This window comes from Pinus tabuliformis, chromosome Q, assembly GCF_031772625.1.
Source record: "Pinus tabuliformis cultivar Carrire ecotype Pingquan chromosome Q, CPIR1, whole genome shotgun sequence".
Classification (NCBI taxonomy): Eukaryota; Viridiplantae; Streptophyta; class Pinopsida; order Pinales; family Pinaceae; genus Pinus; species Pinus tabuliformis.
Genome location: NC_142296.1, coordinates 1,226,392,296 through 1,226,412,070, shown reverse-complemented (window position 1 = coordinate 1,226,412,070; position 19,775 = coordinate 1,226,392,296). Strand labels below are relative to the sequence as shown.

The 19,775-nt window shown below is 39.3% G+C and overlaps 1 long non-coding RNA gene across 1 annotated transcript; it reads right to left on the bottom strand.

Annotated features, from left to right (window-relative positions):
* Positions 1–7,386: 7,386 nt before the first annotated feature.
* Positions 7,387–7,825, bottom strand: LOC149224214 (uncharacterized). Its single transcript, XR_016249051.1, has 3 exons — positions 7,758–7,825; positions 7,575–7,651; positions 7,387–7,474 (listed from the first exon to the last, which is right to left on the bottom strand). It is a non-coding gene; the product is annotated as an uncharacterized LOC149224214 (long non-coding RNA).
* Positions 7,826–19,775: the final 11,950 nt, after the last annotated feature.

Sequence of the window (19,775 nt, the reverse complement as noted above, 5' to 3'; positions counted from 1 at the left end):
AAGAAGATCACATGAATATCAACAACCTGAAAAGCTAACCGTTAATGTAACCTGTAAGGGAACGTGGATCGAACCTGAGCCTGGTAGGAGGAGATGAGCCAGGGAGATTGCAGAGTGTTTTGTCGAAGAGCTCAGCTGTTGCTGAGAGAGCAAATGAACCCAACGATGAATCCGCTGAATATATATATGCAATATCAAACCCTAAAATGAGCTGCGCCGTCCGATGAGGGAGAGCAATCTCCATCGTTGGATTAGGCGGGAGGCCTGGCGCCAAACCCCAGAGCAGGTCAACTCACCACCAGTCACATGGTCAGCACGTGAAGTTGAGCCATCTGGCCACGGAAGTTGTGAGCTGGCTCCATCGTACTGCCATTTGGCGTTAACATTATACCGAAATATTAAAGCAATCAAAGCCAACATAATGTCATACAAAATATCAAGCATCGGTATTGCGGAACTTAATCGAGGGAATGGTTAAGTTTATATGTTGTGCCGCTATATGAAATAACCAGTTTTTAAGTTAATTGACAAATGCTTAAGGGGGATACGTTGTGAGAGTGGTGGCGGATTACACGTAAGGTTAGGAGTATAGTAGTTTAGGGTGTGAGTAATGGATAAATTACCATACCATATATATATATAAAAAAAAATATTTACTGTTTTTTTCTTGAAATCATAATGAGATCGTGACAATGTGGTATCAGAGCAGAGGTTTCAAAACTGTGGCCTCTGGAACAACAAAGATCATCTTAAATGTATATATAGTAACAATGCAACTAATTGCCTTTCTTGTGTACCATCAGGAGAACCATACAGAGACAGCTACCTGCTAACAGTTAATAGTAAGATGGAGGAAATGCCGGGAGTTGGCGGCATCCCTCAAGAAAATGCAGGGATGTGGGTACAGCTTGGTGCTGAGACACGCAGTACCAATCTGGCGATACTGCAAACTGTTCAGGAGCTGAAAGGTGAGATGGCGCGTCTACGAGAGGACAACGCGCGATTGACAATGGAATAAGAAAGAATACTGAAAAGCTTGTCAGATAAACAAAATCCACCCTTAGCCAGCCCTAGTGCAGAACAGCAAAGGGGCACTAAGGAACGGAATTACGCACCTGAGCTTACAGAAGAACAGGAAGACCATTCTGATAATGTGCAAGAGCAGCAAACCTCCAAGCGTCAGAAAATGGAATTACAGGGAGAATTTCGAAAAATCAAACCTCCACTTTTCGATGAAGAGCAGGAAGAAGCAGCAGAAGCCTGGTTGATTAATATTAATAAATATTTCCAACTTTATGAATATGATCAAAATCTGAAGCCGCGGCTGGCTATTTTTCAGTTGCAAGGCAAAGCCACCTTGTGGTGGGAAGAGATTAAAATTGTGAAGGGAGTAAGTGAGCAAAGCATAACCTGGGAAAAATTTCAGAAATATTTTAAGGAGAGGTACTTAACTGAGCGCTTTTATGATGAGAAGGCGCGAGAATTCCATGACTTACGGCTAGGATAGCAGTCCACGGACGAATTCATAAATCGCTTCACTTCTCTGCTTCGTTATGTGCCATAAATAAAAGAGGAGAAGGCCAAGGTGCAGAGGTTCGTGAGTAGCCTACCAGCTTATATAAGGGAACGGATTGAGTTTGACAATCCCCGAACTATGGATGAGGCAATTCGGAAGGCTAGAATTTGTTACCAGCAGAACAAACAAAAGGGAGAAATTCCAAACAAGAAATGGAATGAAAGAAAAGGTAGCAGAAGTGCTGGAAACAACAAAGGCAGCCGTGGAAATGGTGGTAAAGGAGCTGGAAAGGGGCAGTTTAACAGAAGCACAAACAAGAGTACCTTCCAGGCTAAGCCAAGCGAGAGCAGGATCAGCGAACCACCTGCTAGATCGGAAGTTGAGGGAACCAGACCTCCAGTTCAGTGCTGGGTGTGTGAAGGACCACACTATGCTAGAAATTGTCCACAGCGAAAAAGAACTGATCAAATATCTCAAGTCCATGAAGCCTCAACTGTTGGGGATGTGGCACGCAGCGTACCAAGGATCAATGCAGCATTAGAGGACTGGCAGGCGGAATACCAACCTTCCATGGTGGAATTCGAAGGTAAGATTTCAAACCTTTCTGTAGCTGTACTTATTGATCCAGGAGCTACTTTAAGTTATGTTAGTCCAAAAGTAGTGGAACACTGTAAGCTACCACCAGAAAAGTTTAAAAACCCATGGTTGGTCCAGTTAGCTACGGGAGCCAAAAGGCGGGTTTTAGCTAAAGTTAATAACTGTTCTTTCAGTATCGCTGGACAGCCCATAACGGCAGACCTGAATGTACTTCCGTTAGGCTCCTATGACATTCTTATTGGTATGGATTGGCTGGAAAAGCACTGGTCGTTGGTGAATTGCAAAACCAAGACCATATACTACAAAGATGATTTGGGGCAGCAGCAGGAATTGCAGGGAATTAAACATCCTGTTCAGATTCGACCTATCACTGCAACTCAGTTAGCTAAATGTATTAGAAAGAAATGTCAGATCTATGCCATACAAGTTGGCTATGCGAACCAGAAAGATAAGATGTCTGCATTAGACGATATTCCAGTGGTACAGGAATTTACAGATGTATTTCCTGAAGAGGTACTGGGTTTGCCTCCAAGAAGGGACATAGACTTCACTATAGAGTTAATACCGGGGGCAGCACCAGTATCGCGGGCACCGTACCGGATGAGCATACCAGAGTTAACGGAGTTGAAAATGCAGCTCCAAGAGCTGTTAGAGAAACAGTACATTCGACCCAGCGTGTCACCCTGGGGAGCTCCAGTATTGTTCGTGAAGAAGAAGGATGGGACCCTTCACATGTGCATAGATTACCGGCAGCTGAATAAGCTCACGGTCAAAAACAAGTACCCTTTACCCAGAATAGATGAACTTTTTGATCAAGTGAAAGGGGCAAAAGTGTTTTCCAAAATTGATCTGCGATCTGGTTATCATCAGATCAGGATTAAGGATGAGGACATTGCCAAAACTGCTTTCCGGACACGCTATGGGCACTACGAATTTGTAGTGCTACCTTTTGGTTTGACCAATGCACCTGCTACTTTTATGTGCATGATGAATAGCGTGTTTCACAGGTTTTTGGACAAGTTTGTACTGATATTCATTGACGACATATTGATATATTCTCGTTCCCAACAGGAACATGAGGAGCACCTTAGATTGGTGTTACAAACTCTTAGGGAGCATCAGCTATATGCTAAGTTTAGCAAATGCGATTTCTTCAAAGAGGAAATTCAGTATTTGGGCCACGTGATTACTAAAGAGGGAATTGCAGTTGACCCCGAGAAGATAAAATCTATCATGGAATGGCCTATACCCAAAGACGTTGCTGATATCAGATCCTTTATGGGGTTAGCTGGCTATTACCGGAGGTTTGTGGAAGGCTTTTCTAGGATAGCCTATCCTATCACCTCATTGCAAAAGAAAGGAAAGATATTTAGATGGACCGCAGAGTGTCAACAGAGTTTTGACCGCTTGAAGCACCTCCTCACCACTGCACCCATCCTGAGGATCGCTGATCCTAATAAGGATTACGTGGTGTGCACCGATGCAAGCAAGGAGGGCGTGGGAGGAGTACTAATGCAGGAAGGAAAAGTAATAGCATATGAATCAAGGAAACTAAAAGAGCATGAGCAGAGATACTCTGCTTATGATTTAGAGTTAACTGCTGTGATTCACGCACTAAAGATGTGGCGACATTACCTTCTTGGGAAGAAATTTCTGTTGTTAACAGATCATCACAGTTTGACGCATTATTTCAGCCAACCTACCTTGAATGCGAGGCAAGGCCGTTGGGCAGATTTTCTAAGTGGGTTTGACTTTGAAATAAAGCATTTAAAGGGCAAAGAAAATCGGGTGGCAGATGCCTTAAGTCGAAAGGTTCATTGCTTATGTGAACTTTCAGCCAGTAGGTGGCAGAGTTCGCTGGTTGAACAAATAAAAACAGCAGCCAGTAACGACTCTGAATATCAGCAATTAAAACAGCAGGTACAGCAATCTGATAATGGAAAGTTACAGCAAGGGTACACATTAGATAATGCTGGATTGCTGTATTTTAATAAGAAAATGTATGTACCTGACTCAAATGACCTTAAGAAGCTGGTTCTAGATGAGTTCCACATCAGCCACTACACTGGCCACCCAGGGTATCAAAATATGGTCACGGCACTCAAGAAAGAGTATTACTGGCCAGGAATGAAGAAGCAGGTAGTGGAATACCTGGCAAGGTGTTTGGAATGCCAGCAAATTAAGGCTGAACATCAACACCCAGCGGGACTGTTGCAGCCTTTACCGATTCCGGAATGGAAATGGGAAACCATTTCCATGGATTTTGTAACCGGGTTACCACGAACAAAGAAGGGCAATGATTCTATTATGGTCGTGGTTGATAAATTGAGTAAAGCAACGCACTTCATACCTGTGCAGTCCACTTACAAGGCGGTACAAATCGCGCATCTCTTTATGCAAAATGTGTTCCGTTTGCATGGAATGCCAAAGGTGATCATACCAGACCGTGATGTGAAATTCACTTCCACCTTTTGGAGAACATTGTTTGCCGAGTTGGGCACTCGGTTAAATTTTAGCACGGCTTATCACCCACAGACCGATGGTCAAACTGAGCGAGTCAATCAGGTATTGGAAGACATGTTGAGGGCAAATGTGATGCTAAAACCTAGTCAATGGGAAGAGTATTTGCATCTGGTCGAATTTGCCTACAATAATGGGTATCATACCTCAACCCAGCTAAGTCCCTTTGAGGTCCTGTATGGGCGAAAGTGCCGCACACCCTCAAGTTGGGGTGGACTGGAGGATAAGCTGAGTTTGGGTCCGGAAATGTTAAAAGACATGGAAGATATGGTGAAGAGAGTGCGAGCAAATTTAAAGGCTGCACAAGACAGACAGAAAAGTTTCGCAGACAGGAAAAGAAGATTCACAGAGTACAATGTTGGTGACCATGTGTTTGTAAGGATTCAAACCAGAAGGAGCACACTGCAGTGGAGTGGGTGCGCCAAGCTGGCTCCTCGATACTTTGGACCATTTCAGATTTTAGCTAGAGTGGGGCCTGTGGCCTACCAACTTGCTTTGCCCAGTCACATTAAGATTCACAATGTGTTCCATGTTTCTGTCCTAAAGAAATATGTGTATGACCCTAAACATGTTATTCAATGGCAAGATGTGCGGGTAAGAATTGATCTGGTTGTTTCGATTATGCAGCTATATTCAATAGGAAATTGATTATGTACTGGTTGTCTGCAGGTCGAACCGGAAGGCGAGGTCCTGGTCGAACCACAGAGCATTCTCGACCGGAGAGAAGTACGGCTGCGGAAACGGGTTATTACCCAAATTAAGGTGTTGTGGCAGCACTATGGTCCTGAGGAGGCTACGTGGGAAGACGAGGAACCTTTCAGAAAGGCCTACCTGAAATTATTTAACAAGAATGGACATCGGGACGATGTCCAATCCCAGGGGGGGAAGATGTAATGACCCCGGTAATTTGTAATTCTAGATAATTACTGTGGTGAAAACAATATGAGTGGTAACTTGTTATTATTAAAAGACATTGTTAATTTTGAAAGTGAATATAATAGACTATTTTGCGCATGTGTCTTGATGAAATGCTGGCAGCCTCCAAAAGGAGGATTTTCTATTAAAAGAAAATAAATCAGTTATGAAACTGAAAAACAACTGCCTCTCACCCAAGGAAAAGTCCTGGGAGGAAAACCTCTGGGCTGTTGATGAACAGGCAGAGGAAAGATTCCAGAGAGAGAGAGAGCAAAGTGGAAAAAGTGGGTTAAGTCTGGTTGTGATCAGATAACCCAGCACAGTGGTGCATGAGTCTTGTTGAGGGCTGCAGGCCTGCAAGACGGCTCGGGGGGAGAATCCAGTGCAGTGGATCTCAAGGTTGGGAGGTTAAGAGCAAAAAAAACATTGCAGGTGACTTCTGAAAGTAAGGACTTCGGTAGCGGGAACACTCAGGTACGCTTCCTCTAGTTTGGTTAAAGAAAATGAACAGGTATTAAAGAGTACAAGTAAATATAGAAATTGTATTAATTCCTTTAAGTCATTATGATAAGGTAGCTAGGATAAAACTACAGTTTCTCTCTAAGAAGATGTGATGGAAGGTGTGACTGTGGTCACATCTGTAAAATGTAATCACTTAAGCTCGCCCAGTTACAATGTGCACAGCATGAAGTCAACTGAGAACTGTGGAAAAAGCATGAGGAAACAGTACCAAATAACAGTAGGAAAAATCAGGGTATTAAACTAACAGGAAACCTTAGTAATGCACAGATCTAGAATGTAAAGATCTGAGAAGCCGGAAAAAGCCGAGCTAGTTTTAAACAGTATCCTGACACAGAATCTGAGCTTGCATGTAAATGATAATAATACATAAGTCAAAGCTATAGTTACAAATTTATCTGCGTATAACTGTTCCTTAGTTTAATGCTGTGTGAGCCAAAACAAGGTAATATAAATGAAATGTTTATACAAGAACGTTACAGTATTAACTAGTGCCATGTGCACAAGAGATATCATATAAAACCAACAACCCAGAAACTATCATTCCAACCAACAGTTGTATAGCGAAATATTAAAAGGAAACAGTGTTGTAAAGAGAAGCGTCGTATAAGTTTATATACAATGATGCCGTTAAACCCTAACATCAGGCTTGGAAACGGTTCCATTCACGGGTAACAAACTACAGTATCTGAGTGTACTGTACAGGAACTAAGTATAGCATTGAACTAAAAATATCAAATAAGCATACAGTCGAATAAAAGCCATTTAACCTGCTATTTGGAATTACGACAAAGATTGTGCGCGGAAGGGGTAAACCCTACATTCATAACACGAATGCAGAATTAACCCTTGTTGATATAAATATGCATATAAAGAATGTGAACCGAACTGTAGACAATAAATATCAGTGAACCCTTCCGGAACTAAAACAGAGTAACCCTATTGCAATGGAAATATCATAACTGTATACACTATCGAGTATTAGAAAGGAGCAATAGTGAGACACATCGAATATCAAACATTTATATGCACCAATAACGAAGAATCGATTGAGTGTTACAGATATTGATAGCTATATATTCATGAAACAACGTTCGTTAAGGAAACTGTGGAAAAAGAGAATTACAATAGCCATGAAGAAACCCGAACCGGGTCAACAGCGGTAAGCCGCAGATGATAAATATTACAAATGTATATAAATTTAAACATATCCTCACAAATCTGCCAATAGCTCGAAAGAGCTTCCACACAAACAGGCAATGACAAACGAGTTTGAGACCTTAGCTATTACATATATAAAAGTGTAAGTAAGGCGTGAAGCCATAACCCTAGGGTCTCAAACCGGACAGACCGCCATAATGAGGCCGCCAAATTAATCGCATAAGGGTTTGGAACCCTGTTTCGGACCTGAGACATTAGGCAGAACACGAGCCCTGTCTCAGCTGTAATCAACCCTCAACATTGCAATAATTCACTACCAAAGATTCCGTAAGCGAAATAGGCATACCTTAAAGTGCCATTGCAGTCAAACCCTCCGGCACACTGAGGAAGCAAGCTGGGGTCAACGTCGGGCCGGTACCCAATCTGTAAAGCAAACCATGAACACAGTCAGGTATAAGAAGATCACATGAATATCAACAACCTGAAAAGCTAACCGTTAATGTAACCTGTAAGGGAACGTGGATCGAACCTGAGCCTGGTAGGAGGAGATGAGCCAGGGAGATTGCAGAGTGTTTTGTCGAAGAGCTCAGCTGTTGCTGAGAGAGCAAATGAACCCAACGATGAATCCGCTGAACATATATATGCAATATCAAACCCTAAAATGAGCTGGGCCGTCCGATGAGGGAGAGCAATCTCCATCGTTGGATTAGTCGGGAGGCCTGGCGCCAAACCCCAGAGCAGGTCAACTCACCACCAGTCACATGGTCAGCACGTGAAGTTGAGCCATCTGGCCACGGAAGTTGTGAGCTGGCTCCATCGTACTGCCATTTGGCGTTAACATTATACCGAAATATTAAAGCAATCAAAGCCAACATAATGTCATACAAAATATCAAGCATCGATATTGCAGAACTTAATCGAGGGAATGGTTAAGTTTATATGTTGTGCCGCTATATGAAATAACCAGTTTTTAAGTTAATTGACAAATGCTTAAGGGGGATACGTTGTGAGAGTGGTGGCGGATTACACGTAAGGTTAGGAGTATAGTAGTTTAGGGTGTGAGTAATGGATAAATTACCATACCATATATATATAAAAAAAAATTTATTTACTGTTTTTTTCTTGAAATCATAATGAGATCGTGACAAATCTATTTGAATTTTAAATACTTATTTAACATGAGTTTAGAGGGATCTAATTTTTTTATCAGTAAATTTTTTTATGAACTTATATTATTTAAATGTTTTGTATATTATTTATTTTTTTATTAAAAATAAATATTTTGGTTAACATAAGCAAAATTTGAACATTGATAATTGAGGAACACCCTTACACATCATACTGGATTGTAAAATGAACTCTCCCCTCAATTACTCCATTTGAATTGAATGCATAACAAAGACATACAAGCATCTTTCAATACATTAATGTCTTTAAATTTATTATACCCATTTAAGGTTATATTGTTTTTGTTTTTAGTTTTTGAGAATTTTAAATAGATTTTATTACGGCTTATTAAAGTTTTGAAAAAAAATATATATTTAAAAAACAAAAAATCAAAAAAATATTGTATCCAACCAAGTGCCATAACATTTAATAAAGAGTACAGTTATTAAATCTATTTTAATATTTATTTTTACTATACAGTTTTACTAATAAAAATATAAGAGACAATAATTATAATCATTCATATATTATATTATATTATTTTTAATTGGACACTTTTTATTTTTTTAATTAATAATTGGATAATGAATTTAATATAAAATAAATAACATGTTTTTTAGTTACAATATTCAGTTAGATTAATTTATTTACATAAACCATCTAGCTTGTTTTTAAATATTTTTTTTTATAATTAATTTATTTAGACAATTTTTAATTAATTTATTTTTATGTTTTTTATATAAAAAGATATTGATGTTGCATTTCAAAATTTATATATTAATAATTTTAATAGAATTTTTTATATTATAATAATAATAACAATAATTTAATTTTAAGAGATATAAATATGATATTATAATTTAATTGGAAATACCAAACTCTCTCAACTCATGAAATCTGTGGTTAACGGTAAAAACTCAAACCGTAGCTTCCAACTACACACATGACCTTGAGTTCTGGTTGTTGTGACTGAAAGTTGACTGAAGCTTGCGTGTGGCTGTAAAACAAAACCCTAAACACACATGCAAGCTTCAGAACCTTCAATCTCAAACCTATGCGAGTGAACTCCCGCGAAACATCTGAGACCTATGCACACTAAACCAAAGTAAGGAGAATAATTACAATGATTTCCAAATGAGGGTCACTTGACTTGTATTTATAGCCATACATGGGTGTTCAGTGTCTGTTTTGGGCCAAGCTCTCATTTTATGCACATATGAGCTTCAATTCAAAAATACAGTTTCTCTTGTCCAAATTGAGCGCTTCAATAGTCAAAATTGGCCCACTTGAAAAGAGGAATATACTTCCATGATTGGAATTTGTCATTGAGATGCCAAAAAATAATATTCCCTCTTAGCTATGAAAAATTACAATCCTATCATCATATTATGTCCCATCTCATGTATTTCATCATCAAATGTCATCACAACTCTTCTAAGTTCATCTCTACTTATCCTTACTTATATTTTTCTTGTCTCTGCTCATGTGTTGAACATTATCGAATATAAAAGAAGAATAATTTACATCTGAGGGGAGCTCAGTCTATCACCCTTTATCCATCGGGTAACCTCTTCTACCACCCAGAATCACTGCTAGCAAGAAGAAGATGTTGCTATTTTGGAATTTCTGTGAGCAGTGAACCAATGCTACGAACCAAGAAACACTTCTAGTGTGGAGCTAATGATATGACCCAGGAAACTCTACCAGTGGGGAGTGAATGTTATGGCCTAGGAAAATCTACAAGCAGGAAGACCAATGCTACAATCCAGGGAACTCTACCAACAGGGAGAAAATGCACTCGAGAAACTCTGCCGACAGGGAGCCTAGTTGTGAAACTATGCTAGCACGGAGCCAATGCTATGAACCCATACTAACGTGCAACCAAATGCTACAACCTGGTAAATTCTACCAATGGGGAGGCAATGCTACAACTCAGGAAGTTTTTTCAGCAAGGAGTTCTTACTTCACATGTACTAAGATAGTTGAACTATTTAGGTTATTTTAGTGCTTATCTTGTTGAGAATGTGTTGTAATGGTTGTTATTGTCATCTCATGCTTGTGGACTACTCCACGAGATACTAGACATAACTTTCCTCACTTATCGGTTATAAGGACTGTCACATCTGTTGTGTACTATTCTGCTGCATGTTAGACACATCATTGGTTGTAAGGAATGTTGCATTCGTTGTGGAATATTCCACTCGATGATAGATAGGTCATTGTAGTTCATATGTAGCTCTTCTTGGGTGGTACTATTACCTCTCACTTAGAGGCTCAGTTTCTCCCCCGTTTTGCAGTAAGAGAAGCTAGACATAGTTGCACTGCACACTCACCAAGCACACACACCTTGTTGTGTCAAAGAGACCACTGCATCACTCTCTTGTTCTAACAACTAGATCCAAGGCATAGCTTAGGAGGATTTGGCCATCGGGCCTTTATACCAGATGTGACTCCTACACCAAATGGTGTAAGGTCTAATTGCGACTTCATATTGGGGAGATTCCCTTAGTTGATGGATTTCGAGCACTATAAAATAAATGGTGCTAGAAGGAGGGTGAGATGACATTTTGAGCCCACTGCATGTGGTTTGAATCTCTTATCTAAAGTGGCTCATACACAAATCCTACTCGAGTGGTGTTTCTTCAATTTTTCTCTTCATCAATTTTCAACCCCTGTTGAGCCTCTTGATCTCTTCTCCTAGTTAAAGTTTGATGGTGAGGATGGGACATCCAAAATTGAGCACATTTCCAATTTTCTTAAATTTTGTGAATCTTATGAAATTGATGAAGAAAAATTGGCGTGTGTGCTTTTCTTCCTCACCCTTGCAGGTCGTGCTAAATGGTGGTGGCATACCTTGCCACCCACTTCCATTCACTCCCTTTATCACTTCCTTGGGGAGCTTCATCAAGCCTTAGATAAGTATAACTACCTAGATGTTTATGGAAGAATCAATTGTTTAAGAATGAAGTATGATTAATCAGTTGAGGATTTTTCTGATCAGTTCCTTCACCTCTATTATGAAATTCTTGAGAAGCACTTGAACCAGGATTTATTGAAACAAGAGTTTGAGCACTCGGTTCATGTCTCTTCATATGGTGAGCTTGAACCTTCTGATTTTTCTACTTCCAAAACTCTTGTGAATCATGAGGCACCTCAAACCTCAGAGGAGGAGCTTACTATCCCTTTTATTCTTCATCCTCCACCTTTTTTGTTCCCGATGAGGGTGCCTCCTTGTGATGATTGTAAAATTGGGAAATGTGTGAATCAAATCTCTAGTCCATCTTCTCATTCTTCTTCCGTTTCAATGCAGAAAATTCTAGAATGGATCATGAAGCCTACCATGAAGACTCACTCCTCCATTATGCAAGATGATGTCACTATTCACAACTCTGGTCACAAAGCTAATCCAGATTTCTATTTTCCTCTATCATCTACATATCATGACTCTTTGTACCACGACTCGCTTGATCAATATGCTTCACAAGCTAGTTCTTCACATTCTCTTGATTCCCAAGATGTTGGCCTAGATTACGATCGAATATAAACCAATCACATTACCCAAGTAGAGGAGCATCAAGGTGAAGATGCTTCCAATGTTTACTCTTTGTTTCAGAATCTTCCATGTCAAAACAATGAGTTTTCATTATTGAATGATCATTCTCAATGTGTTAATCTTAGTGGGAAGTCCAATACAATCAATTCTTTCAATCAACCCCAAGCCTTGGGAAATGATCATTCCAATGAGGATAACTCTATTTGTGTATGTCATGATGAATGCCCAAGCACATCATATGATCTTTTAGTTTCTCGTGAAGATTTTGATTTAGATCTAGAATATGGTTTAGTAAAAGAATATGTCCATATCGAAACATTGTCTCTGCCTCACTATCCCTTTTTCCCTACCATTTATGAGACATCTTCTTGCGACGAAGATACTCCATCCTCTTCAATTTCTCCATTCGATGAGTTATTCCCTCGATTGACACAAGGCGATGAGGTTGCCCATGATGAAATTGAAAACAGTCAAATCATAGATTACCCTTCCCATCCCTCATTATCTCTTATCCTACATGAAGATAACTCTTCAAATCAAACCTCTCATGAGATCTCACTGATTCATTTATCTTTCAATTTGTGATCAGAAGAGCCTCTACAATTGAGAAATTTGGTTGTTAAAATTGAAAAATATGGTAAAATTTGTGACAAAGATTGTTGTTATCAAATGGGAAGTGGTCTTATTGGAACTAACAATAGTAGCTATCCTCGGGCCATGAATTATCTAGTTAAAGCTTCAAAATGTGATTCTAAAACCTTGGGACGCTTTGGGACCTACTAGGGAGTCAAGGAACTTCAACATCTATTGATGGTTATGTGAGGATTTCGCGACTCTTTTAAGCCCCACAAACTAAGTCAGATCTTGTTTCTCTCGCTTAATCCATCTAATTTCATTGTTTCACTCAATGTGAATTCCCGTGTAAAAAATGTTTGTTATTTCAATTATGAACTTTCAAATTTTCAAGATTTTACTTATGATCGAATTCAAGAATCTGTTGCAGTTCATTTGTCTTCCTGAGAATCTCTCACATAAAACTCAAGTTGGGATGTGCATCTCTCATAGAGTCATGGAATTGTGAAGTTGATTATCTAAAGGACTATGTTTTCCCGGAGGAATCATACTTATCGAATTTATCCCTTAATGGTCAGATCCTCAGTCTTCTTGCTAATTTTATATTGCAAATATCTCCTCTCATCAAACCAAAAATCTTCTTGAATGATAATGAATGCACAAGTTGTCACACAAATCAAGTTATTTTCCATTCACCGTGTCCCACCTGGTCTCATGCATTCATGGTTTTAACATCCTTTTTAAGCTCTTTTGATGACTACCATGCTTGTACAATTTGTCACCAATTTTAGGAAGGTGGTATATCATATTTGGCTTGCATGGAACTTGGTTCGATTGTTCACAGCATTCGTGAGACTATTCAAATTGATTTTTATTTATTGATTGCAAAATGGGAATCTGATGAATCAATCAACTCAACTGATCATTCTTCTCTCCTTGATGACTCTCATTCAACTTATCATTTTCCCATCAGCACATCCAATGAAAATTGTTTCACACCCTATGATCTTCATCGTTCAACAACTCTCCATTCATTTTTTTATCAAACAGGCGAGGCACTTTAGTCTTCGCCGATGATTATGGTAGGTCCTCATTGTCTTGACATGACTATCGATTATGATCATATATGTTTTTCCTCACACGATTCCCATCATGATCCTACTCTTCTAATTGAAAATTCACCTTTTCCAAGATTTCAGGCCTTTCGAGAGGGCCATCATGAATTTTACGATCCAATCACTAAATGGCTAGAACAATCTTACTTGGAAAGCTATGTTGCAAACAAAAAGTTTCAATCTTTCCTCACGCTTGCTAAGGAGCTTGGTGTAGATGGAGACACATGTGCAAGAGGCTTCTGAGGTTTATTGAAAAATGGTATTCATCGAAAAGGTAAGCATGTGGATTGGATGAAAGTATTGGTTCTGACACATATTTCTGCCCATAGGCAAGACCTTCCTTTTCTTGTGCAAGTTATTCAAGTCTTTATCTTTTCCATTGCACATTTCTTTATATCCATTTTAATTGTCAGTATCTATGTGGATGTAGGTTGGGAATAATTATGTTGGCTTCACTAGGAATTTCATTACATGTGACCTGACCTTTTAGTTGTTAGATTAGCAGTAAGATTAGTTGCATCCTCGTTTTCCCTTTCTTGCACTCATCCCTTGTATTATGTTCTTGTTTTGATATTTTGGTTCTACACCATGTTTTCTTTAGCCATTTTGTTCTCTTTTCTTCTAGTTTTGTTCCCTAGTTCTGTGTTTTCTTTCTTTTTGTCTTGTTTTCTTTCTTGTTGATTGTTTCCCTTTTGTTTTCATCATGCGAATAAGTGTTGTGCCTGGACCTATTTTTGCTTCTTCATATGTGTGTGGCTGGACTATAAAGAGTTTTGTGACACTTCAGTATTTGGCTAGCCATTTGTCCGTCTTCCTTATGTTGGTTACACCTTTTCGTCGATGATGTTCCGAAGGAAAATATAATTATTCCATAAGGAGAGTTTTGGTCCACTTGTGTACCTGTTGACAGTACTGGACCTGCCAACATGTCAAGGGATCTTCCCAGTAAGAAGTGCTAATTAGACCTTAGATTGTTTGGTGTAGGAGTCGCAGCACTCGGTCATATGGTATTGCCTTGACTACGGTTTCGCACAGAGGCAAGTAAGGTGTCCTTGTTGGTAGCAAGGGTGTGACATTGTGACAAGTGAAGGAAGGTGCATGAATGGTTCTAACACATGGAAACTAGGGTGAGTGCACCCCTTAGAAACATGTAATAGCAAGAAGCTTGGAAGGGAAGACACGAGAGAAAATGCATCACAAACTGGAAAGAAAGTTAGCTAACAATCCAAAGTGATGTTTAAACCAATCAACACATTTTAGTAAGATTCATACATACTTATGCAGAATAGTCCATTAATGCATGCGTAAGTAAACAAATATATATATCATTTAGAGTAACCAAGTTAGCTGAGATACAATAACTACATATGCATGAAACTTGTTGGCTTTGTTATATTAAGAAGTGTAAGTTCCATTCATACAATACATCCATGAAAAAGCACTAGTTCTGACAGTGGAATGTTACAGCCACAATCGCCTACTCCTCTAAAGAGATACAGTAGCTCTGCATAGTGGAGAAGCCAAGGCTCGTTACAATACCATCCAAGATTTCTCTAAGATACTCCTATCGGAAGCTTGGCTAACCAAAAGCCTCTACAGTGAGTTATGACGGCCTATTTATAGCAAAAGGTGGGGTGGCCCTTGACATTCACCTCTATGATAGTTCATCTACCCTCGTGACTCTTCATCTACTCTATGACTGTTACATCGAACTATCGACACTTGAACTTCCACTTGACAAGATGTTACATACAATATGCACATGTACCCATGTGAGACAAAATGGCTTGAGCAAGCCATGCAAGACATCACTAACACTGAGACCATTGTGATGATACCAAATCTTTCACATCCTTGTGATGGTTGATAGTGGCGAAATGATTCCACGCTTTGTCGTCCGTGATGGTGTCCGTGCACTCAATGGTGACATCTTTCTAAAGTGAACTCTTGCATGTGTTGCATATGGGTACCCTAATATGGATCCTCCATCTAACTCGTCCGATAGCATGTGCATGGTCACCCTAGTTGCGACCGGATCAACAACATGTTGATGCATACTCTAATCTCCAAGCATGTGCTTGTGGCTGTGCACATCTACTTGTCAAAATACATGTTCAGCTCCAGTTGGACTTGCTTCTTGTCTCTAACTTGGTGATTATGCCAAATGGGTGGGATCACATGCATGCACACAATCACATGCATGCTGCTGAATTCCCTTGCATGCGATCAATAGCAATAGTCACCTTTGCGGCTTCGTGCCAGCTGCTAGGATGGATCCATAATCTGTACAAGCACAGTTTCATCCGTCTATGCATGTTGCACCCCCTGTTGTACCTGTTCCTATTGCAACTCATTCTCTCATCTATGTAGCTCCTATTCTTCCTCGAGTTGCTACTTCATGACATGCAACTCCTTCTCTATTCCATTCTCTACCTTCATGCGATCTTCATGTCACACCATCACCTCATAGCCTCAATCTCCAAAGTTGCTTTTGTCATGAGTGGATCTACTTTGAACTTGCAGCTTTGTTATGCCTCTATGTTGTCAACAACCTTCCTCTTTCATTTGTCACGTGCAGGTGTGTTGCCTTCTATTGATATTTATGGTGCTACTCGTTAGGATGCCATTGCCATTGATATTGATATTCATGTCCATGAACAACTTTATGTATTCATGGATAGGCAAGTTCATAGACACTTGATCAATTGCATCCCCAATTGCGTTCTTAACCATGTTTTTTACTATGCTCTTCTGGAAGTCATTGTACTTGTGCTGTTGAGAGATAGACGAACACCTTTGATTCCTTGAGACATAGAAACACTCATGGCAAGCAATCTTTTAGTAGAAAACCAAAAAAAATTTGAGGATTGACGCGCAACATACCTGTGTGATTGAATGTGAAGGTTACGCAATTTATGTGGGGAGGTCGAGAGATTGGCTACCAAAACTGCGCAAGGCACAATCTGGGATGTCACGTGGGTGACTGACTACTGGAACTATGAAATTTGTAGTCCAGCCTGACCTACTAAGGACTGAAACTGTGCAATGCACAATTTCAGTTAGTAGTGAGATGCAACCAGCAAACTGCATTATGCAGTTTCTGGGGCCAGCACAACACTGCCTCCAAGAATTGCACAATGCAAGCCTAGAGGTCAGTGCTGGGACAAAATTGTGCAATTTCTAGAGGAAAGGAAGAGCCTTCACTTCTAAAAATGTTCAGTATTAGATGGGCAAGGCACAGTCTGGGCCAAGGCAGCCCAGTTCGGCTGACAGGCAATTGAAAACATTGAGAATTCTGAATGCACTATGAGATGAGTGCAAACAAGAGTGAATGATCATACATGAAAACAACAAGTGCATGATTCAGAAAATGGGAAAGCATGGATGTGTGTGAAGGGAGTCACCACAACGACGACCATTTTTGCAAAAACAGTGTCATGCATGCCACAATAGTGAGATGCGAACAAAAACTGAAATAGTGCTTCCACAAGCTAACATACATCAAAATGACAGCAAGTGCTCATTGAAATCAAGCAAACAACACTCACACAAAGCGAAAGACAAAAATTGATAGAAACGCAACGCAAGACATGAAAGGTGGGCTTACCCCAAACCAGTTGTGTTGAATGTGCCAACGACTACTAGATGCAAGGTGAGATGTTAGAGCTGTAATCTCGATGTGAGGAATGAGCTCTGCAACGTCCAGTTGATGATTTTTTATAAAAGAGAGGTTGTGACACTTGGCGGGAGGTTTATGAAATGATCCTTGCATGTAACCTCCAGCTGCTAAAAATAGATCCCTGAATCAAGGGATACCTTTACATGTTGCATAGAATATTTAAAGGGGAAATTCTATCTGCTTAGATCCATCTTAATTCCAAGTCTACCAAGTGTTGGGAGGGATAAATAGATTTCATCCCTCTAAGAGTGGTAGATGTGGAGTTAAGATGGATATAGGTTGGTTTTTGTGAAAATGAAGATATTAAATAGACTTAGGAAATTATATTGTAAAAAAAATCTGAAGGTGAATGGTTAAAGCTACATTTAGTCCTTTCACAAAATTTAGTAAAATGTACCAATATCTCCATTAATATTGGTTTTTCTGATCTAACAAAAAAAAATTCAAAACAATGAAAGCTTAACTCTTTCTGCATCACCCTCACAGAAGAGAGATAGTCGTTGCTCAGATTTCCCACCATTTTTCAAACATTCTCAATATGATATCTTCATGAAAATGTTAAGGTACTGATCTTGGATTAGTTGTTTGAAAAATATGCTGGTTTGTACAACCTTTCATGTTCTTTTCTATTCTTATTTTGTCGTAATGATCTGTAGGGGTTGGGTCACTGCACCATATTGTCCTAAAAGGCGGAGATTGTGCACCAAAAAGGAAATTAATCCACATGTTACAACGCTGTTAAAAATGGTATGAAGGTAGTGAATTATGCTAATAAGAAATTTAGATGGGGAGAGACATAATTAAATTTTATTATTTAATTGAAGATTTCCAATTAAAATAATAATAAATCTACATTTATATATTTATATATTGATTGGAAGGCTTCTGACAATGGTCACTTCTTTCCATTAGATCCCCTTCAGGCCTTTGGGATACCTACTACTTCATTATATTATATAGTTGGGGCTTGCTACTTGTTGGCGTGTTGGTGTAAACAAATTTGATGTATTCTTTTTCATCTCGCAGTTGGAGTCTATGGAATAAGAAAGAAATTTTATCGCTTGGCAAAAGTGGTAGATTGACAAAAGTGGTAGAGAAAACATTAATCTCTCCTACCATGACAAACATGGCCACTAAAACTTGCAACATTGTTTGTAGGGAGTAAAAATTATGTTTCTTTTTTCCAAACATGTATGTTAGTATATTACAGTTTAATGAATATGTTTTATTATTATCATATATGGCTTCATACTTTAACAAAACATTCGCCAAGACTTCACAATGTTTTATTATTCAGTGAAAGATTTGCCATGACTTTACAAGATAATAAAATCTGGTGAGAGATTCACCAAATATATATATATATATATATATATATATATATATATATATATATATACATATTATATTAGTGATAAAATTGCCTCCCATTTTTCCTCTGTATCATGTGGATTCGCCCATTTATTATACATATAAATTTAGGGTGGTTCTTAAAAGTTTCCCTGGCTCCGCATCAAGGATCTTCTTCCCTTTGTCATTCCTGTTGTCGGGTTGTGACTAAGGGTCGGAACATGCATCTGATTATGAAGCCTTCAACTCGGCCACCAGCAACTACATGGCCCGACACTCACTTGTGTTGTGATTGGGGCTCTTGTGGAGCTCATACCACTTTCCTGTGTCCTTCCTTAACTTCGTGGTGTTGTTCTTTTCTTGTGGCTTCGACGGGTTGTCTTGGGTCACCCTACCTTGGCTTTGTCCTTTGTTCTTCAGATTCGTAGATCCAAATTCTCACTTCTTTTGTTTAAACTTCTTCTTGATCTTGACAACATATCGATACGCTGTACTGAGCGATGAGATGTCTAGGAACTCCATCTCATCCTAGATGTATCTATATAGGCAACCATGATACTTGAGTACCAAATGTTTCTTAGAATCCCTGATACCCAACTTTGTGTGAAGGGTTTGAAAAACATTGGTAAACTCCAGCACATCTTAGTCCCTTCCCTACCGCAGTGTGTTCCACTTTATGTATTTGTCCTCATAGCTGCCAACAGGGTAGTACTACTCCTTGATGGCATCCAGGAATGAATTCCAAGTGGGAGCGGCTGAAAACAATGAGTTTGTACTTTCATCCTTCTGTTCACAATAGGTTTCCCACCAGTCCTTCACATGCGGGGCGGCTTTAAGAAGATCAAAATTAATCTTTTCCTGGCTGGAAAATTCATGAACAGAAAAATATCCTTCTAGTAGATTTAACCATTTATCTATGGCATCCGCATCTATCTGACCCTCAAATATGGGAATGTCAAAATTGACTTGTACCTTAAAGGGCATGGTGCTTCCAGAGTAGCTATTAGATGCTTCGCCCTTGGGTAGTTGCTGAAGAATCTCGAAAAAGTTGTCCCTCATCGTGTTCCTTTATCGCTTAAGGGCTTCTTCGAGCAAGATTTTGATCAGATC